This window comes from Manis pentadactyla, chromosome 4 (assembly GCF_030020395.1).
Source record: "Manis pentadactyla isolate mManPen7 chromosome 4, mManPen7.hap1, whole genome shotgun sequence".
In the NCBI taxonomy this organism is placed as follows: domain Eukaryota; kingdom Metazoa; phylum Chordata; class Mammalia; order Pholidota; family Manidae; genus Manis; species Manis pentadactyla.
In genome coordinates this window covers 151,489,293-151,512,804 of record NC_080022.1, presented here as the reverse complement: position 1 = coordinate 151,512,804, position 23,512 = coordinate 151,489,293, and the positions used below count along the sequence as shown (strand labels likewise).

At 41.3% G+C, this 23,512-nt stretch overlaps 1 pseudogene; it reads right to left on the bottom strand.

The window, feature by feature from the left end:
* Positions 1–13,163: 13,163 nt before the first annotated feature.
* LOC130683254 (protein SLFN14-like) lies at positions 13,164–23,334 on the bottom strand (annotated as a pseudogene).
* Between the last annotated feature and the right edge of the window lie 178 nt (positions 23,335–23,512).

The window sequence follows — 23,512 nt, the reverse complement described above, 5'->3', positions numbered from 1 at the left end:
GTGTGTGTTTGTGGAATCGCAATGGGGGTGGCAAGTGGGTGCTGGTTCTTACTCTCAGGCCTCACTCCCTCCACAAAAAGGTGGATGGAAGTCCAGGAGTGCAGCATACATGGAGTCAGCGACAGTGAGCTCTGACAACAAAGAGGGAGCTTCCTCAGGCGGAGAAGGGAGAGACATGTGCCACCAATGGTATGTGCCCAAACCAGTGAGACACAATGGGGTCGCCTACTGTAATGAACGAGGGAGGCAGATTTTTGACAAATGTCCCCTGTGAGGTCCCGGCTCCTCGTGGACTCCAGGAGGCTGTGTAGTGAGGAGTTAAGAGCAGGGCTCCAGAGTCCACCTGGCCTTGGTGAGCACACTGCTGTGGCCCCACAACAGTTCCCAAAGCTCATGGACTTCCCTTATCTGTGCAACAGGCATGGTGACAGCACCCACCTCTTATGACCGTGACAAAGACTACATGAGATAATATAGGTAAAATGCTTAGTTGAGTGTTTAGCACAAAGTAAGTTTCCCATAAACATTAACCTCAACTTGCTCCTGCAGTTGTTTTTATTATCATTGATAAGACTGCCTAGCCTCCGCGTATGCAAATGTAAGAATGTAAGCAAAGGAGCAAAATTATGGCAACAGCATAACCAAAATGGTTATCAATTATAAATGAATCCGAATCTATAGAAAGATTTTAGTGACAGAGTAGACTGGTTGTTAGAATAAGTGGGTCACTTACTGCCTAAAGAAATGCCACCAAACAGTAAGAAGCTTGTGTGATAAATTACAGAGTTTCCAGCAATTCAAAACCAAGGTCAAGGTGAAGTCATGTTGACAGAGCTTTACCAGAATCAGGAGGGGTCTTCAGGGCCTAATGAGAATAGGACATGTAAATCAAGTGGAAACTAGGGCTAGAGGTAAGATTTTGAAGGAAAGATGAGGGAGGGAGGGAAGAAAGTTTAAAAATTTGCAACATAGAAATGAAACAATGAAACTGCTACAGTCCCACTTCTGCTGGGTCAGAGCAGTGTTTCAAAATGTTTCTGTTCAGGATTTTTAAAACTTTGTGCTTTCATTTAGAAAACAATCTGAAAACAATATACATATTATATACACATGTATATATGTGTATATGAGTAAGTGAAATAAACAAAAAGCATGGCCTAAGAGTCTGGGTGATGACCTCATAAAGTACCCCTGCCAAGTGATTGTGATTCTGAGCCTGCGGTTTTCCTGAACATGAGGACTATCCAACTGGCAGTACATGCCATGTACTATTTGGCATTCATATACCTAAAGCACAGAGCAGGGCTGCATAAGCATAATCATTTCCAAGGGAAGGCCTCGTGACAATGACATCTGTCAAATCTTACCAAGGTTTTGCAGCAGTGTGTATAGAGACAGGTACTGGGAGAACAGTGGTCACAGGTACCCAACAGTAAAATGAGAATGACACCACCCACTGAACACCCACCAGGTGTCAGGGGCTGCTCTAAGCACTTTCCATGCCTTAAGTCATTTACTCTTCCCAGCATTCCTACCCCCATTTTATGGAGGAGGACATCAAGGTCAGAAAGGTTGAGTAACCGCCCAGTGTTGAAAAGATGATTAATGAAAGACTCAGGGGTTCTGGCTCCTGAGTCCACATTCATTTTTTTAAAAATTATTCATTTATTTATTTTATTAAAGTATTACTGATATACACTCTTATGAAGGTTTCACATGAAAAAACAATGTGGTTACTACATTCACCCGTTATCGTGTCCCCCCGCACCCCATTGCAGTCACTGCCCATCAGTGGAGTAAGATCCCACAGAGTCACTATTTGCCTTCTCTGTGTTACACTGTCTTCCCCGATGCCCCCCACACCATGTGTGCCAATCATAATACCCCTGAATCCCCTTCGCCTCCCCTCCCCCCACCTTTGGTAACTGCTAGTTCCTTCTTGGAGTCTGTGAGTCTGCTGCTGTTTTTTTCCTTTAGTTTTGCTTCATTGTTATACTCCACAAATGAGGGAAATCATTTGGCACTTGTCTTTCTCTGCCTTATTTCACTGAGCATAATACCTTCTAGCTCCATCCATGTTATTGCAAATGGTAGGATTTCTTTCTTTCTTATGGCTGAGTAGTATTCCATTGTGTACATGTACCACCTCTTCTTTATCCATTCATCTACTGATGGACACTATAGGTTGCTTTTCCATATCTTGGCTATTGTAAATATTGCTGCGATAAACATAGGGGTGTATATGTCCTTTTGAATCTGAGAAGTTGTTTTCTTTGGGTAAATTCCTAGGAGTGGAGCTCCCAGGTCAAATGGTATTTCTATTTTTAGTTTTTTGAGGAATCTCCATATTGCTTTCCACAGTGGTTGAACTAGTTTACATTCCCACCAGCAGTGTAGGAGGGTTCCCCTTTCTCCACATCCTCGCTAGCATTTGTGGTTCCTAGTCTTTCCTAGTCAGTTGGCCATCCTAACTGGGGTGAGGTGATATCTCATTGTGGTTTTAGTTTGCATTTCCCTGATAATTAGCGATTTTCATGTGCCTGTTGACCGTCTGAATTTCTTCTTTGGATAAGTGTCTGTTCATATCCTCTGCCCATTTTTTAATAGGGTTATTTGCTCTTTGGGTGTTGTTGAGGTGTGGGAGTTCTTTATATATTTTGGATGTTAACCCCTTGTCGGATATGTCATTTACAAATATATTTTCCCACATTGTAGGATGGCTTTTTGTTCTGATGGTGTCCTTTGCTGTACAGAAGCTTTTTAGCTTGATGTAGTCCTATTTGCTTATTTTTTATTTGGTTTCCCTTGCCTGAGGAGATGCATTCAGGAAAAAGTTGCTCATGTTTGTATTCAATAGATGTTTGCCTATGTTTTCTTGGTTTTATGGTTTCATGACTTACATTCAGGTCTTTGATCTATTTTGAGTTTACTTTTGTGTATGGGTTAGACAATAATCCAGTTTCATTCTCTTGCACGTAGCAACACCAGTTGTTGAAGAGGCTGTCATTTCCCCATTGTATATCCATGGCTCCTTTATCATATATTAATTGACCATATATGCTCAATAGAGGGCGCTGGGCCCTCTATTCTGTTCCATTGGTCTATGGGTCTCCCTGTTAAGTTTGGCGTTGGCTGTGGGTTTGTCATATATGGCCTTTATTATGTTGAGGTACTTTCCCTCATCTCAGGGTTTTTTAGCGTCTATAATCCTGACAATTGTAGTTGAAGCTGGTTTGAAACTTCTGCTGGATTTCCCGTAACTGATCTGGCTGCTAATGCTGTTTGGTATTGTTCTGATTCAGTTTTTTTCTGCTTACCACTTTGATCTACAACTTCCCTCCACAGCCCACACAAGTCAGAGTTACCTTGAGTTCCTGTTTAGTTTCTCTCTCCCTCTCTTTCATTCCCATCCTTACAGATTTCAAGAACACTGCAGCGTTGACTCAGAAATTATTTTTAACTATGAGAAGAGGAGTTGTGCACTAGAGGGAATTGAGTTTGAGCTGTCTTGAACCATAATTAGTTCCCGATCTTGGCTGCTCATCAGAAACTTCACAGCATACATTTTTAAATTTGCAGATTCTAGGGCTCCTCCCAGACATGTGGAATCAAACTGAATCTTTATTTTTCAGATCCCCAGGTGATTCTATGGTCAGCCAGATTCGGGAACTACTGGATGCTCATTTCCTATTTCCTATTGTCACAGTCTCTTGGCTCATTACTGATGGTGGATTGTCATAGAAATTGCTAGTCTTACAGACTGCCACACAAATCCACTTTGTACCAAATCTGGTTCCTATATGGCCAGTGCTTTCACTTCATGACGTTGCCTACATGTGCAAACAGAATAGGTAATTATATGATTACAGGCCAGTAATATAACCACAAATTATCCCAGAGATACAGCATTTAAAAAAGAAATCATACTTGAAAAACATCCTGTAAAATAACCCATCAGGGTCCAGGGGATATCTTAATAGCTGCCATTCACAGAGCATTTAGTGTTGCCAAACATGTGCTAGGCACTTCATAGTACCTCAGTTATCCCTAGGAAGAAATTAAATTTCAGAAAGATCAAGTACCAATGTTGATAAAGTAACTTCTCCCAATCACTGAGTGTTTGACCATATACCAGGCACCAAGAACGTAGGAGTGGTTTCATAGCCACTGTCTGTTATCATCACAGTTTGTGCCAAACACATGAAACAAAGCATTGAATCTTACCACAGCCATTTGAGGGATATAACATTGTTTCCATTTTACATCAGTTCAGCTGCCCAAATTACATTTGGGTGCTTGAGACCTTATTTGAATCTTGTCACATCTGACTCCCAATCCACACAAGTACATGGGTGCCTCAAAGCTCAGTCCAAGGGAAGCTCCCTGGCCATTCCTGGGGAGCACTCTAAGTAGTGGGTGGGCGTTCTTTCTGTAACCCAATGTGCCCCACCCCTTTCAACATTCAGTACAAGGTTTCCCAAATGATCTCCATATTACAGTCTCAGGCACTTGCCCTGCAACTGAGAGGGGCCCAGGAAATCTGGAATTTTAACAATCGCACCAGGTGATCCTTACCAGGCAAAATTGAAAACACTGGTTAGGTACTTTTGGATGAGCAGAGGTTTGTTTTACAGACCTCTGAGTTGTGTGGCTGGCAACTGCCACTCTTCGGGGGAGGGCACAGCCACCAGCACAGCTTCTCACAGTGGCCTGTGGGGATATGAGGGAAGAGGAATGCTCCCTTCCTAATAGTGCTGCTCTGTTGCAGAGTTCTCTGAGATGTCTGCACTCCACTGCCTCTTCATATTTCATGGAGTTAGTGAAGAGCTTTGCATCTTTTACTTGCCCATCACCGTCTTCCTCTCTAGGCGTTAAGTTCAGGTGGCTGGGCCAAGAAACCACCTGTAACTAACACAAGAGGCTTTGCTGCCAAGAGTGACCCCTCTCCAGGCTGCAACGTGGAAAATGTCTCGCGTACAGTGTGGGAAACTGCGGAGTGGGAAGGGGCCTCCAGAACAACCAACCCGAACAGGATACAAAATGGAATGTACACTATGATTACAGCTCTGCTAAAATATATCTGCCGATGGACTAACACTGGCAATGAGTAAGCAAAAATGAAAACAGCTGTGTGATCCTGGGGTTAGAATGGGGATGAGTTTACTTTTGTTCTGTTTTTTACTCTTTCTCTAATGTTACTATATAGACCTAAAAATGAAAGGTATGTTTTTGAAATTTCTTAGTGTAGAAAACACTTCTCCCTAACATTTTTGTTTTGTAAGTCATTTTAGTTACTATGTTGATTTTGTACAGAAAATTTAGAAGCTAAGAATAACCATGTTGCTTAATATCACAAATATCCTAGTCTCAATATCAGATCAAATATATTACTATCAACATGGAAACCCATGCTTTTAACTTTGATGCCCAGGCAGGCAGAAGAGCGTAGGGCCCAGAAATAGACATTGGAGTCAGGCAGACATGGGTTCAGAACTTAACTCGGTCTGTGATCTTGGGCAAGGTATTTATTTCCCTTTAGGCCACAGCTTCCTCAACTGTAAATTAAAGCTAATTAGTGACCAAATTTATTGAAAGCATTCTACATGCCAGGTTTTACTTCAATCCTCAATTTTATCTTATAGATAGTACTTTTATCTCTATTTTAAGCTAGGAAAGCTGAGTATTAAAGGAGAGAATTAATTTGCCTGAGGTCATCCAGCCAGTTTAAGTCACCAAAGGTTTTGGGGTTTGTTGCTTTTTCTATATTATGTTAAGGTTACGTTTTATGTTCCCATCTGCAATCCTGCAAGTTAAGCTCTCCCTCTTAGCTTCTGTGTCAGGGTGACGAGCCTTGGCTTTACTCTCTGTGCAGATAGCACAGCATAGCCACCTGCTTCTGAGATACCAGTGACTGTTTTCTCATCAGAACACGATGCCAGCATTTTGTTCTCTTATTTAGGGCAACAAGTCTGTATGTTGTCAGGTACAGTGACTGGGGTTTTCCTATGCACTGCCGATCAGAACCAATATGAATAATGGGAATCTTTTACCTAGACCACCTTTGAGATCCAATAATCTCATCCCTGGTGACTTATAAATATTCCAAAGAAACATAAGGTTGTAGGTCTGAGTATATGACTGGCTTAATTTTAATAGTGTAAAATTGCTAGTGACCTAAATTAATAGGAGGATAATTAAAAAATTGAAATTCTGTATAATCTGTTGGTTTATTGTGTACCATTAAAAATGGCAATTTTGAAGACTATGCTACAACACAGGAAAATGCATGCACTAGTCAGCTGCTGCTGCAAAACAACCTTGAAATCTCAGTCATGCAATAATAAGCATTAATCTCTCAAGCATTTGCGGGTCAGCTGAGTTTTTGCCAATCCAGTTGGGATCAGTTGAAGTTGGCTCCAGGCCATGAGCCACGTTCAAGCCTGCTTCCCATCTCTCATTCCTCAGTGACTGGTGAGCTGCCCGAGGCATAGTCCTCGCATGGCAGTAGTAGAAGCCCAAGAGAGCAGTCCTAATGCTGAAATGTGTAAAACCTCTGAGTGCATCACAACTACTAACATTTTATTGGCCAAATAAAGTCACATGGCCAAGCCCTCTTCAAAGGGGTAGGCAAATATACTACAGATCTAATGTTAGGAACTACAAAGGGTATAGGGATAGGGAGTGGTGAATTATTGGAAAAAGAATACATTCTACAACAATGCCTCACAAAAAGGTTAAAAAGAAAACATGTGCATGGGATATAAAGTTGACTCTGCAACTTCATCATAACACAATATTTTTGCATATCAACTAAAAATGGAAATAAACAAAAATGAATAAATATGCCTACATAACAAGATGATAAGAACCCTTTATTTTGCCTTTCTCCATTTCTCAAATTTGCACAACAGATTTATATTACTCTTCTTTTTAAAAGTGAGTTTTAGAAGACTCTCACAGCAGACAAGGTATTTCATCAAACTAACTGTTTTATCCTTTATCCTTTTATCCTTTTTATGAAGGTTGTATAGGAAAATTTAGAATTCTAAGTATATCCCGCCCATTCCAAATCTCAAACTCAAATCTAATGAACATCCAACAACATGGACTTTTAACTTTACCTGTTGCCTAAAAATAGTTTAAATTCCTTTATTCTCTTATTCTTCATTATTGCAGTGTTGATTATTCTCCACACTGACCTCTTTGAAGTCTCCAAAATTAGATACTCCTTTCCTTGAACAGAGGCATTGTCCCTAGTAGATCCTGATTTTCTGAAAGCAGCAAGTCCATTCAACAAATAATTACTGAGCACTTGCCATGTTTGAGGTACTGCACTAGTTGTTTTTGGGGAAATTAAGATGTATAAGTGACCATTCTTACTCACAAGGAGCTTATGGTCTTATGGGAAGAGCAATGTGTACATGTCTGTTTGAGGAAAGAGAGAACAGACTAGAAAGTCTCAGTGGTTCTCAACCCTCCTGGCATATAAAAAGAATCATCTAGACAATGTTTAAGTTAAGACAAACCCACGTCCAGAGATGCTGATGCTGATTTAACTGGCCTGGTATCTGGCCTGATCACTGGTATACTTTAAAGGTCCCCCCTGGACAGCCAGGGTTGAGAACTACTGGGTTAGGCCTTCTACTTTAAGTCTGACTGAGTTCTTTGACTAGGCTAAGAACTGGCAAAGCTCTCAAACTCAGTACTTAAAACAATCAGTTCTTTTTAAAATCAATTATTTTACCAAAAATTATGTAATGCATGTATGTATTTTTAAAAGGTAGATACTAAGGATTAAGACTAAAATATAACAGTTCCCTGTTCTCTCCATTCCTCCAATCACCCTCTACTTTTGACCGTTTAAATTATTTTTAGAGAATTCACACATCTCCTCTTATCCAAATGTTAACACACTGGTATATTTTGCTTCATCAAAAACAAATTAATTGCACAGCTTCATTTCCTCCCACCCAAAAGCGCCTCCAAGATCCCCAAGGAAAGGTAAAAAGGAAGAAATGTCAAGTGATTGGAGAACCAAGAGGCAGGGGAGAGGTTCTATTCAATGCATGGCCAGGAGAGCTGGCTACTGGGTTCAGACTGGCCCTTCTGGTGGCTGAGCAATTCAGAAAGGCAGCTAAGAGTGCTTTTCCAAGCGCTGTCTGCTCTCCCACCCCTTGGAAAGCTGACAGGCTTTATCTGAAATTATAGCCAAAGGAATGTTTCCACACTTCCTCCTGGATTCATGCCTCTCCAGCTTCAATAAAGTTGTCTTAAACCTTTCTTGAAGTCAAAAAGAGTCTGGAAATTGGAACATTTCCAAAATAATTAGAAAATCCTTACAGAAAAAAGAAAGCAAGATTGCATTGAACAGCACAGGACTGGCTTAGGTATTTCAGGAGCTGACTAGAGCAAGGGAACTTTGACTGGATTTCTAGTTCACATATATTGGAAAGAAGACACGATAGGAAGAAAGAACATGGATTCTGCTATTCCAACAAGTACTTCTCTAGCACAATTTAAAATGAGTTTGGTGCTATCAACAGAAAACAGCTTTTAGGCCATAGAATGTCTGCAAAAAGGAGAGACCAAGTTTAATTTAGGGGAACAGTGGAAGTTTAATTGAGGAGGTGGGCATTTGAACAAGGAGTTGACAGACAAGTAAGGATTTCAACAGGTAGAGGGGGCAGAAAAGGGTTTGAAGGTTGAGAAGTGGCCGAGGGCCAACCAGGAATGTGTACTGGTGGCAGAGGTGGCAGAGTTGCCATCTAGGGTCCCCATGAACTCCGAGTTGGATTGTAAAATTAACTCCAAATCATAATGGAAGAAATCAAGGGTGTTCACAGGTGCATCCATTTCCCAGGCCAGAATCAGAGTATAAACCATTTCCAGCCTAGATTAATTTATTAAAATGTAGAGAATTGATTTAAGCAGAAAATGTGGTGGGAAGAGTGAGGCAAATTTGGGTAGTCAACCAGGAAACTTTAGAAACTAGGAGAGAGAAAAAATTCCATCTGAAGCAAATAATATGGGACAACTAGTTACTCTTAAAATGCTACATTTGCTTTCTTTTGTAAACCTGACCTGTCCAGTCCTCGTGATGGAAATACCTCTTTTTTTAGAGATGATTGCAATAGCCTAACATAGTCTGAAGTTTCCATACATTTGAATCACATTACTAGCTCCCCTTGCTGCAAAGCAACGCTTATGTAATTTGGTTTTGTTTATTTTCTCAAAGAACCAGCTCTTGGTGTCATTGATTTTTTCTACCGTTTTATTCTTCTCAATTTTATTTATTTCTTCTCTGATCTTTATTATCTCCCTCCTTCTGCTGACTTTGGCCTCAGTTGTTCTTCTTTTTCCAGTTTCAATAATTGTGACTTTAGACTATTCATTTGGGATTGTTCTTCCTTCTTTAAATAGGCCTGGATTGATATATACCTCCCTCTTAGAACTGCCTTCGTTGTGTCCCACAGAAGTTGGGGCTTTGTGCTGTTGCTGTCATTTGTCTCCATATATCGCTTGATCTCTTTTAATTTGGTCATTGATCCATTGATTATTTAGGAGCATGTTGTTAAGCCTCCATGTGTTTGTGAGCCTTTTTGCTTCCTTTGTGCAATTTATTTCTAGTTTTATACCTTTGTGGTCTGAGAAGTTCGTTGGTAGAATTTCAATCTTTTTGAATTGATTGAGGCTCTTTTTGTGGCCTAGTATGTGGTCTATTCTGGAAAATGTTCCATGTGCACTTGAGAAAAATGTGTATCCTGTTGCTTTTGGGTGTAGAGTTCTGTAAATGTCTGTTAGGTCCATCTGTTCTAGTGTGTTGTTCAGTGCCTCTGTGTCCTTACTTATTTTCTTTCTGGTGGATGTGTCCTTTGGAGTGAGTGGTGTGTTGAAGACTCCGAGAACGAATGCATTGCATTCTATTTCCTCTTTTAATTCTGTTAGTATTTGTTTCACATATGTTGGTGCTCCTGTATTGGGTGCATATATATTTATAATGGTTACATCCTCTTGTTGGACTGACTCCTTTATCATTATGTAATGTCTTTCTTTATCTCTTGTTACTTTCTTTGTTTTGAAGTCTATTTTGTCTGATACAAGTACTGCAACACCTGCTTTTTTCTCCCTATTGTTTGCATGAAATATCTTTTTCCATCCCATGACTTTTAGTCTGTGCATGTGTTTGGGTTTGAGGTGAGTCTCTTGTATATAGATGGGTCTTGCGTTTTTATCCATTCTATTACTCTGTGTCTTTTGATTGGTGCATTCAGTCCATTTACATTTAGGGTGATTATTGAAAGATATGTACTTATTGCCATTGCGGGCTTTAGATTCGTGATTACCAAAGGTTCAAGAGTAGCTTCTTCACTATCTAACCGTGCAACTTAACTCACTTATTAAGCTATTATAAACACAGTCTGATGATTCTTTATTTCTCTCCCTTCTTATTCCTCCTCCTACATTCTTTATATGTTAGGTGTCTTATTCTGTACTCTTTTCTGTTTCCTTTTGACTGCTTTTGTGAATAGTTGATTTTATTTTTTTGCCTTTAGTTAGTATTTGGTTGGTCTGCTTTCTTTGGTGTGATTTTATTTTCTCTGGTGACATCTATTTAGCCTTGGAGTGCTCCCATCTAGAACAGTCCTTTTAAAATATCTTGTAGAGGTGGTTTGTGGGAGGCAAATTCCCTCAACTTTTGCTTGTCTGGGAATTGTTTAATCCCTCCTTCATATTTAAATGATAATTGTGCTGGATACAGTATTCTTGGTTCAAGGCACTTCTGTTTCATTGCATTAAATACATCATGCCATTCTCTTCTGGCTTGTAAGGTTTCTGTTGAGAAGTCTGATGATAGCCTGATGGGTTTTTCTTTGTAGGTGACCTTTTTTTCTCTCTCTGGCTGCCTTTAATATTCTGCCTTTGTCCTTGATCTTTGCCATTTTAATTATTATGTGTCTTGGTGTTGTCCTCCTTGGGTCCCTTGTGTTGGGAGTTCTGTGTGCTTCCATGGTCTGAGAGACTATTTTCTCCCCCAGTTTGGGGAACTTTTCAGCAATTATTTCTTCAAAGACACTTTCTACCCCTTTTTCTCTCTCTTATTCTCCTGGTACCCCTATAATGTGAATATTGTTCCATTTGGATTGGTCACACAGTTCTCTTAATATTCTTTCATTCCTGGAAATCCTTTTATCTCTCTCTGCCTCAGCTTCTCTGTATTCCTGTTCTCTGATTTCTATTCCATTAATGGTCTCTTGCACCTCATCTGGTCTGCTCTTAAGTCCTTCCATAGATTGTTTTATTTCTGTATTCTCCCTCCTAACTTGATCCTTTAGCTCTTGCATATTTCTCTGTAGGTCCATCAGCATGGTTATGACCTTTATTTTGAATTATTCTTCAGGAAGATTGGTTATATCTATCTCCCCAGGTCCTCTCTCGGGGGTTGTCTTGGTAATTCTGGACTGGACCAAATTCTTCTGCCTTTTCATGGCGATAGAGGTCGTCGTAGGCAGGTGGCATGTGTGTCAGCTGAGAGAACAATCCCTTCCTGCTTGCTGGTCACCCTGCCCCTCTCTGCTGCCTGTGCTGGTCACCTGCCCTCCAGGAGCAGTGTCCAGGTTAATCCCCTGAGCCACCGTGGGCGGGGCAGCCCAGAGCCCTGTGGGGAGAGGTAGGCATGCCAGGTGTGCTCTCCTGCAAGAAGTGCGCGCCTTCGTACCCTGCTCCAGCTTCTCTGCCTGTGCCGGGCAGCTGCACACTGGTGGCAGCCTCTGGGTCTGGCCCAGGCGGCTGCATGGCAGGAGGAGACTCTGGGCGGCAGCTGTGGGCACGGCTGCTCTCAGGCTGCTCGGCCACTGTGGCAGGGCCATGCTGGAGGGGGAATGAATGGCAGGCTGCTTATCACCATGAGGGGTTTCAGAGCTGCGCTGCCTCCCAGGGGGCTGGGGCGCCCAAAGCTCCTCAGAATTCCCTACCTGCTGGGCTGAGTGTGCCAGGACCATTCCATTGAGCTGCGAGGCCCCTGTCCCTTTAAGACTTTCAAAAAGCACTCGCTTTTCTTTTGTCTCAGGGGAGCCAGCTGTGGGGACCTGCTCACAGATTTTACTTTTCCATTTCCCTAATATCCAGCACACCATGCAGTGTGTGTCTGCGCTCCCAGTGCGGATCACCAGGGCTGGTTATTTAGCAGCCCTGGGCTTCCACTCCCTCCCCACTCTGACTCCTTTCCTCCCACCAGGGAGCTGGGGTGAGGGGTGCTCGGGTCCCCCCAGGCCGTGGCTTGTATCTTACCCCCTTCATGAGATGCTGAGTTCTCACAGATGTAGATGTAGCCTGACTGTTGTACTGTATCCTCTGGTCTCTCTTTTAGGAATAGTTGTATTTGTTGTATTTTCAAAAAATATATATGGTTTTGGGGGGAGATTTCCGCTGCCCTACTCATGCTGCCATCTTGGCTCTTTCTGTAATTTGCTTTTGTATGTTATTATTTAGTGTACAGATTAGCAAAAGCAGCTGGCCCGCTTATTACTACAGTCCTCACTATCAATTGACAGAGTGGCATTTTCATTCATGCACTGTTTTTTGTATGTTTAATTAGCATAAAGCCATCCTTAAGAGACTGATCCAGACTTGGTGCAAAGAGGAAATCAGTTCTGGGCTTGTACAGCTTGAGGCCTATAGGCAGAAGGACATGCCAACAAAGGTGCTGCCCTTGAGACACCTTGTCAAAGTAAGTAGCCTGGAGGAAAACCTACCTCCCACCCCCAAAATAGGCTAGCAAGGCTGGCTTGCATTAGAAACATTGGGAGATGGGAGATATAATAAAAGATGCATTAGGAGAGTAAGTCAAGGAAAGCCTTGAGAATTGGTTTGGTCTGAAGACTGCAGGAACTCACTGAACAGGGGACATCACAAAATCACTTCTCTGAGGAGAACCTCTGTGGTTGACAAGGTGAAAGACAGATTGGACTAGGAAAACCAGTGGCAGGGGAACGGTGTACAGGGTGGAGGTGAAGTGGATTGGAGAAAGGACGGTGACAGTGCAAACAGTGGAGGGTCAGTCTCAAGAGACATTTGACATTTGAGACATGAAAAGGAGCAGCTGCCACCTGCCTGGGAGAAGGAACTCTGCTCTTCCTGGCTACCTGTACTGTTTGAAATCATTTTCAGAAAATTGCCCTCTTTTCGTAAAGCAGGTAGAGGTGTATAATGGCTCTTGAGGCAAAGCAGAGCCCATGAACTTCCTCTGACAGGGCACTTTCTGGACTAAGCCCAGACACAATATTCCTCTCCAGGCCTGAAAATTGCTGAATGCTGTCTAAGATGATGTGACTGCCTGAAACACCAGAGGCCTGGCTGAGCACAACCTTTGTTGCTCCATGGGTCTGAAATTCCATTGCTTTTAGCAATTCAAGCTCATAGCATCCTCTGTCTTCCCCTTTCTTGCACAGAATTGGGATGTCTTTGGGCAGATAGCCACATTGGAACAGGTTGTGACATCTTTCTGCATGTGTTTCACAATTTGTTCTGTAGTCAGGTTAGTCTCTGTCTCATACACCCCGGGCAGAGCCTGGGCACACACTGCTTCCTCGTAGGCAGCTTCCCTGAACAATGCCAATGTGTCTGGAGACATGCTGGAGGGAGGATCCTCTTTGATCCTCTTCATTTCTTCTTTCATGTCCATTGCTATTTCCAGAGCACAGTGGATCTCGCTGGTGATTATTTTTTGAGGAAACTGAGCAGATGGAGGGGGAAGGCCAGTGATATCTGCATGATGGATTTGGAAAGGATCCAGAAAAATCCAGAGGATCCCGTGGTGAAGGTTTTCATTTCTACTCCCCCTCACCTTTGGATGGGTGATGCTCTGAGCCTTCATGTACCAGTCTCCATATGAACTGCAGAAATTCTCAATCTCATCCATTACTACGTATTTAATCCTTAGGAACTCCCCTTGCATGAAGGTTTTCCAGGTCACAGCCAGACAGGTGGTTTGTTGACTGCAAGGACGAAAGGGAGAGTGGGACCTCAGGCATATAAACAAAGGGAATACTGTGCATTCATTACTCTCTGGATTGAAATCAGAGGCAGTTCTTATATGGAGGCTGATTCATTGATCAGTAATGTCCTGAATACTACACAACTGCTCTACTTACAAGATACCTGACAGACAGAACACATAGTTCTAAACCCCATTCTGTGGGGTTATCTAGTTAAATCAGCATGTGAAATTTTTTTAATGAACCCAGGTAGGAGATTTTATTATTTCTATTCATAATCCATTTCTGCTGATTGACAGTCCCTGAAGACAAGCTCCTTACATCTAAAGGAAATCTCTAAACTAATGTACACTTGTTAATACTGTTTCTTTACTTGCTGTCCTAGTTAGAGCTAGAGAACAGTCGTCTAGAGGCATATCACAGTCTTTATATGCAAAAGAGGTATAGGCTAATACAAATTCCTCTAAAGCAAATCCCATTTCCCCCACTTACTTGTGGTACAAAACTGGAAGCATCTTTAGATTTTGGTAAGGAAAACATCAAGAGGTTGCCGAGTTCTATGGCATGTCGAGTAGGGTAACACATCTACAGGCTAGGTCTCTCAGGAGCTACTACTCTGCTTACTTAGTTCAGTATCCCTTTATGGTATGCTTTAGCATATCAGAGGAGGAGGAATAAATGAGAGGAGGCAAGAAATAACCAAGTTTGTTTAAAGAAATATGTGCATGAGTGAGAGCATAATATGTGTGTGTGTGTTTGTATTTTGCTTTTTTAGATAACAACAATTTGGTTATTTCTTTTCTCCTCTAATTTGGATCCAAATAGTATCAGTCATTACTACAGATTTCCTGATTTCATGTGTGCAGTTCCTACATCTTGAATCATAACTAGTCATGTTTTTCTCTTCCAGCTTGGACAGTGTAGACTTCTTGAAGAAAAGCACTGATTCTTAGCCATCTCTGTATCTCCCTCACATTAGGGATTCAATAGATACTTGCTGGATTGAATTTACCTTTTGACTAAGAAGTTTAAAAACTTACCTATAAAGCATAATACAGAACGTAGCCCTTAGCACAGTTACAAGATGCTCCATAATTGGCATCTGCCTCCTTTCCAACTTTATCACTGCCACATACCCACATCGCTCCCTGCTCCATTCAGACCTGCTGTTCTGATTCTCTGGTGTCTCCATACCTTTCTACTTACTGAACCCTTTGCCTTCATCTTAGCTACTTCTACTGACTTGTTAAGAGCATGCCTAAGGATCTCCTTCACTGGGAAGTGTTTGCTGACCAACCTCCAGCCTAAGTTAAGAAAAGTGTTTCTTTATTATCATAGTAATTACACAACATTGAGTTTGCTTAGTTTTTCTTTGTCTCCTTTATTCAGTTTTATGGCCAGGTCTTCAATATGCTTTCTGCCTCTAATACTAAATGTATACAGTACCTAGCACATAAACCAAACCAAAAATTTAAATGAATTTGCCCTCATTTTCTACATTGCATAACAACCTAGAATCATAAAATTACATAGTTTTGTATACAATTTCAGAAGCAAATTTGCATACTTTCCTGAAATTATTGATTGAGAACAAGTCAAACAAATGAAAATCTTTATAAACAAAATCAAATGGTATTAAATTCAAGTTTCTGTTAGGTACAATGTCAAATTAACTGAAATACCCCATGATTTTCAAGCATTAAATATCAAGCAAAAAGTATCTTTAAAGCAAGGTAGACTTATTTCTACCTTTCCTAATTTTAAGGTCACATATTGTGGGAAAAAAATGTTTCTAGTTACATAAATTTAAAGCTGGCATGTTTGGCAAATTTTGTAATGAGAGGGTTAAGTCTGAACATTCCACAGGACCCATTTGTAGCTCAACTACCTGATCACTTGGAAATATGTATGTAGTTGGGGCTCTTGCATTTACACAGCAAAACCTTAAACAAAAAACACAAATTACTTTTGTGATATTATGGAAAACACTGACTAAATACATTTATTGTGTTTAGTTATTGAAACACGTTACATAATCCCTTAAGGAGTCACTTTCACAAACATAGAGGGTATCTTTTGGTTTGCAATGAAACAAATTCTTAATTTTCTCCATGATCTTAATGGCTATGTTCCCGGAAAGCAGTGGATGAACAATTCTCGTGTCTCGTGAAGGCTCTCTGAGAGCAATTCACACTGCTCCGCTATGAGCAAATTGAAAAACTCACAGCCCAACCAGTCACTCAGAAGAGATCTAGAGCACAGAGAGACCACGATAAGGGCCTGCAACAAGTCTTCCATTTCATCCTCATTGGCTAGCCTGTAGGATTCGGGGTAGTGCACAGGGATCTCTCCAGGTCTACACTGTGCGCCTGGGCAGGTGCAGCAGTCTTGGAATAACACACACTTTCCCTGTGTAACCACCAACAGTTCCCAGTTTCTGTTTTAACTGATGAGCAGTGTCTTTGGCATATTCAAGCCCTCCGGTTCCTTAAGCCAACATCACTAGCCCAGCTTCTAGAAAATATCACAATCCCCTGAGAACATGGAAATATCTGTGTCTTCATTAATTCCTTCAGTCCTGTATGATCTGAGAATAGCTTCTTACAGAGGGATTCTGGTTTAAATTGTATCTCTTCTTGAGTCACTGAAAATGTAAGAAATAGACATGTTACTAAAATTTACAAAAGCATATCATAAGTATTCCTGCAACATCATAGGAAGAAATGAGCCCAGCCATGGAACTTCCTTTTCTACAAAAAAGGCAACCACTCTTGACAGGCCAAAGTTATGCAGTTCACATTTCTGGCAGTTTTCAAACAGAGGAAGACCACAGGGAGGGGTCTTCACAGAAAAGCCTGCTAGCACGCTCTGCTCAACCCCAAACGGTCCACTGCTGCTAGGAAGGTATTTCTTCCTGCTAAAGGTTTGTGTGTGTGTGTGTGTGTGTGTGAGCCTGATACTTTTGAGAAACTAAGAACTTTCCTATAGAACAGTGATTCTTAACCTGTGGCAATTTTGTTCCTCAGGGGACATTTGGCCATGTCTGGAATTTTTTGATTGTCATAGCTGGAAAAGTGCAACTGACATCTAGTGGAGAGGCCAGGAATGCTGCTAAATGTCCAACAATTCACAGGGCAGCCCCCCTCAACAAAGAATGATCTGACCCAAATGTCAGTAGTGCCAAGGTTGAGAAAGCGCTTTATGAAGAGTCCAGGTGACTCCATGGCTCACCTCCTTCTGCATCAGAAAGCTAGGGGGCAGGTCTCTTTTGATATAGATGTAAGGAATTTAGGAGAACTCCTAAAGTGTCTTAGATTTGGAGAACAAAAGCCGTATGTGACTGGAAGTCCCAAAGCACATAAAAATGTAGTGCGGATATGATGACAAGGAAACAAGAGTCAGGATCATTTTCTCTGCTAAGTCCGACATGTGACTTCCTCTATAGAGAAAGGCGTGGACTAATTGCTACCAACTCCTCCCAACTTAATTTTAGAAAACAAATAGTCTCTTCAGGTGCAATCATGAAGGAATACCTGGAAACAAACGTTGTTGTAGAGCCCTCTTAAATCCCAGGACTTTTATAGGATATGGTGAGCTTCTTAGTGCAGAGGAAGCTGATGCAATCAGGTGAAAGCTGTATTCTGCGGTCAAACTGGAAGTTGCTAAACAAATACATGGAAAGTTCTTTCAAATGAAAAGAAAAAGTAAAATAACTTAATTTTTTTAACTTCCTCCTGTTGATATGTGATATGTATGGTGCCTGAGCCACTCAGACAGTTTTCAGGCCTCAAACAGTTCACATGTTAGGAAAAGAAGTGTGGGGACTCCTGCAGGTTCATGCATCTCTAAGTCACTGTGTGACTCATCTGGGGCAAGTCATTCCACCTCTCTCTCATGCAACGGTGAGGCGATGATCCCTACATTTCCTTCCAACTCTAATATTCTCATTTCAAGTCATCTCTAAGAGGAAAAGGCTTTCTGTTGGGGGATCAGAAAAAGTTAAGCACAGTATTTTTTTCATATGGTTATGATTTTCTTAAATCCCCATCCAACAATTTAGATAGGATAGAAAGTGGCAGGATCTCTAGTTTGGGGTGTGTGTGTGTGTATGTATGTGTGTGTGAGAGAGAAAAATAAACTCAAACAAATTTTGGACAAGGAAAGAATGATGCAATAAAATCACTAAAGTCTTGATACAAGCTTCTTTTATCCAATTTGAAACATTATGACCATGAGGGGAAACTGGTAAGATTCCTTCAGCCTCTTAGTCCTTCATGGATTGATCAGAAATCACCACAGCTGATTCTGAGCAAAACTATAAGGGAAGTGAAAACACAAGTTTCCTCCTGCCTCTGCCCGACCACTTTTCCCTGCCCAGAATCTCCTTTCTCTTTAATTTTCACCCACTTGGTGGCTCCCCACACCGAGTAGTTGAAGGTATTAGCTCCTAACGTTAACTGAAACAGTTCGGATATGTCAATAAGCTTCCCTTGAAAGAATTAGTGGAGTCAATCTTAGTTAGCAGTGTTTCCCTAAAATATCATCTTTAGCGTGTAACTTTTTGATGAACGTTTTGACAAGGAACATCATCCTGCAAAATTTTTTCAACAGGTTTTCACAGTGCATAAAAGGGAACATACACTAATTTATGGCTGATGGATATTTAAGCTTCCTTAAAATGGACTAGAACCCAAGCATTTCTTGATCTCAAGGAGTTCACATTTTGAGTATTTGGAAGTAAAGCTATTAGAAAAAGAATATTTGTAAGCAAAAATGGCTTTCTGTTCTTTAACTGGATTATCTAACCAAATACCCACAGAAGGCAGAGAAGGGGGTTCCTCCCTGGTTACTGGATAATGTCTTCCCTTCGGCTTTAGCTGACTGTGCATCCAGGATCATGGCCACCCAGTGCTCTGCTGTCAGCCTTGTGACACAATTGTCCCTCATGATACAGATCATGTCTGTAAAACAAACCTCTGCTCATCCAAAGGTACCTAACCAGTGTTTTCAAATTTGCCTGGTAAGGATCACCTGGTGTGATTGTTAAAATTCCAGACTTCCTGGGCCCCTCTCAGTTGCAGGGCAAGTGCCTGAGACTGTAATATGGAGATCATTTGGGAAACCTTGTACTGAATGTTGAAAGGGGTGGGGCACATTGGGTTACAGAAAGAACGCCCACCCACTACTTAGAGTGCTCCCCAGGAATGGCCAGGGAGCTTCCCTTGGACTGAGCTTTGAGGCACCCATGTACTTGTGTGGATTTGGGAGTCAGATGTGACAAGATTCAAATAAGGTCTCAAGCACCCAAACGTAACTGGGGCAGCTGAACTGATGTAAAATGGAAACAACAATGTTATATCCCTCATATGGCTGTGGTAAGATTCAATGCTTTGTTTCATGTGTTTGGCACAAACTGAAGTACTAACAGACAGTGGCTATGAGACCACTGCTAAGTTCTTGGTGCCTGGAATATGGTCAAACACTCAGTGATTGGGAGAAGTTACTTTATCAACATTGGTACTTGATCTTTCTGAAATTTAGTTTCTTCCTAGGGATAACTGAGGTACTATGAAGTGCCTAGCACAGGTTTGGCAACACTAAATGCTCTGTGAATGGCAGCTATTAAGATATCCCCTGGACCCTGATGGGTTTTTCTTACTGGATGCTTTTCAAGTATGATTTTTTTTTAAATGCTGTATCTCTGGGATAATTTGTAATTTATATTACTTGCCTGTAATCATATACTTAACTGTTCTGTTTGCCACATGTAGGCAACGTCATGAAGTGATAACACTGGCCGTATTGGAACCAGATTTGATACAAAGTGGATTTGTGTGGCAGTCTCTAATACTAGTAATTTCTATGACAATCCACTATCAGTAATGAGCCAAGAGACTGTGATAATAGGAAATAGGAAATGAGCGCCCAGAAGTTCGTGAAACTGGCTGACCATAGAATCACCTGGGGATCTGAAAAATAAAGATTCATAGTTTGATTCCACATGTCTGGGAGGAGCCCTAGAATCTGCAAATTAAAAAATGTATGCTGTGAAGTTTCCGATGAGCAGCCAAGATCGGGAACTAATTATGGTTCATGACAGCTCAAATTCAATTCCCTGTAGTGCACAACTCCTTTTCTCATAGTTAAAAATAATTTCTAAGTCAACGCTGCAGTGTTCTTGAAATCTGTAAGGATGGGAATGAAAGAGAGGGAGAGAGAACCTAAACAGGAACTCAAGGTAACTCTGACTTGTGTGGACTGTGGAGGGAAGTTGTAGATCAAAGTGGTAAGCAGAAAAAAACTGAATCAGAACAATACCAAACAGCATTAGCAGCCAGATCAGTTATGGGAAATCCAGCAGAAGTTTCAACCCAGCTTCACCTACAATTGTCAGGATTATAGAGGCTAAAAAAACCTGAGATGAGGGAAAGTACCTCAACATAATAAAGGCCATATATGACAAACCCACAGCCAACATCATACTTAACAGCGAGACTCATAGACCAATGGAACAGAATAGAGGGCCCAGATATAAACCTGACCATATATGGTCAATTAATATATGATAAAGGAGCCATGGATATACAATGGGGAAATGACAGCCTCTTCAACAACTGGTGTTGCTACGTGCAAGAGAATGAAACTGGATTATTGTCTAACCCATACACAAAAGTAAACTCAAAATAGATCAAAGACCTGAATGTAAGTCATGAAACCATAAAACCAAGAAAACGTAGGCAAACATCTATTGAATATAAACATGAGCAACTTTTTCCTGAATGCATCTCCTCAGGCAAGGGAAACCAAATAAAAAATAAACAAATAGGACTACATCAAGCTAAAAAGCTTCTGTACAGCAAAGGACACCATCAGAACAAAAAGCCGTCCTACAGTGTGGGAAAATATAGTTGTAAATGACATATCTGACAAGGTGTTAACATCCAAACTATATAAAGAGCTCCCACACCTCAACAACACCCAAAGAGCAAATAACCCTATTAAAAATTTGGCAGAGGATATGAACAGACACTTATCCAAAGAAGAAATTCAGATGGTCAACAGGCACATGAAAATTGCTAATTATCAGGGAAATGCAAACTAAAACCATAATGAGCTATCATCTCACTCAAGTTAGGATGGCCAACTGACTAGGAAAGACTAGGAACCACAAATGCTAGCGAGGATGTGGAGAAAGGGGAACCCTCCTACACTGCTGGTGGGAATGTAAACTAGTTCAACCACTGTGGAAAGCAGTATGGAGGTTCCTCAAAAAACTAAACATAGAAATACCATTTGACCTGGGAGCTCCACTCCTAGGAATTTACCCAAAGAAAACAACTTCTCAGATTCAAAAGGACATATACACCCCTATGTTTATCGCAGCAATATTTACAATAGCCAAGATATGGAAAAGCAACCTATAGTGTCCATCAGTAGATGAATGGATAAAGAAGAGGTGGTACATATACACAATGGAATACTACTCAGCCATAAGAAAGAAAGAAATCCTACCATTTGCAATAACGTGGATGGAGCTAGAAGGTATTATGCTCAGTGAAATAAGGCAGAGAAAGACAAGTGCCAAATGATCTCCCTCATTTGTGGAGTATAACAATGAAGCAAAACTAAAGGAAAAAAACAGCAGCAGACTCACAGACTCCAAGAAGGAACTAGCGGTTACCAAAGGTGGGGGGAGGGGGGCGAAGGGGGTTCAGGGGTATTATGATTGGCACACATGGTGTGGGGGGCATCGGGGAAGACAGTGTAACACAGAGAAGGCAAATAGTGACTCTGTGGGATCTTACTCCACTGATGGGCAGTGACTGCAATGGGTTGGGGGGGGACACGATAACGGGTGAATGTAGTAACCACATTGTTTTTTCATGTGAAACCTTCATAAGAGTGTATATCAGTAATACTTTAATAAAATAAATAAATGAATAATTTTTAAAAAAATGAATGTGGACTCAGGAGCCAGAACCCCTGAGTCTTTCATTAATCATCTTTTCAACACTGGGCGGTTACTCAACCTTTCTGACCTTGATGTCCTCCTCCATAAAATGGGGGTAGGAATGCTGGGAAGAGTAAATGACTTAAGGCATGGAAAGTGCTTAGAGCAGCCCCTGACACCTGGTGGGTGTTCAGTGGGTGGTGTCATTCTCATTTTACTGTTGGGTACCTGTGACCACTGTTCTCCCAGTACCTGTCTCTATACACACTGCTGCAAAACCTTGGTAAGATTTGACAGATGTCATTGTCACGAGGCCTTCCCTTGGAAATGATTATGCTTATGCAGCCCTGCTCTGTGCTTTAGGTATATGAATGCCAAATAGTACATGGCATGTACTGCCAGTTGGATAGTCCTCATGTTCAGGAAAACCGCAGGCTCAGAATCACAATCACTTGGCAGGGGTACTTTATGAGGTCATCACCCAGACTCTTAGGCCATGCTTTTTGTTTATTTCACTTACTCATATACACATATATACATGTGTATATAATATGTATATTGTTTTCAGATTGTTTTCTAAATGAAAGCACAAAGTTTTAAAAATCCTGAACAGAAACATTTTGAAACACTGCTCTGACCCAGCAGAAGTGGGACTGTAGCAGTTTCATTGTTTCATTTCTATGTTGCAAATTTTTAAACTTTCTTCCCTCCCTCCCTCATCTTTCCTTCAAAATCTTACCTCTAGCCCTAGTTTCCACTTGATTTACATGTCCTATTCTCATTAGGCCCTGAAGACCCCTCCTGATTCTGGTAAAGCTCTGTCAACATGACTTCACCTTGACCTTGGTTTTGAATTGCTGGAAACTCTGTAATTTATCACACAAGCTTCTTACTGTTTGGTGGCATTTCTTTAGGCAGTAAGTGACCCACTTATTCTAACAACCAGTCTACTCTGTCACTAAAATCTTTCTATAGATTCGGATTCATTTATAATTGATAACCATTTTGGTTATGCTGTTGCCATAATTTTGCTCCTTTGCTTACATTCTTACATTTGCATACGCGGAGGCTAGGCAGTCTTATCAATGATAATAAAAACAACTGCAGGAGCAAGTTGAGGTTAATGTTTATGGGAAACTTACTTTGTGCTAAACACTCAACTAAGCATTTTACCTATATTATCTCATGTAGTCTTTGTCACGGTCATAAGAGGTGGGTGCTGTCACCATGCCTGTTGCACAGATAAGGGAAGTCCATGAGCTTTGGGAACTGTTGTGGGGCCACAGCAGTGTGCTCACCAAGGCCAGGTGGACTCTGGAGCCCTGCTCTTAACTCCTCACTACACAGCCTCCTGGAGTCCACGAGGAGCCGGGACCTCACAGGGGACATTTGTCAAAAATCTGCCTCCCTCGTTCATTACAGTAGGCGACCCCATTGTGTCTCACTGGTTTGGGCACATACCATTGGTGGCACATGTCTCTCCCTTCTCCGCCTGAGGAAGCTCCCTCTTTGTTGTCAGAGCTCACTGTCGCTGACTCCATGTATGCTGCACTCCTGGACTTCCATC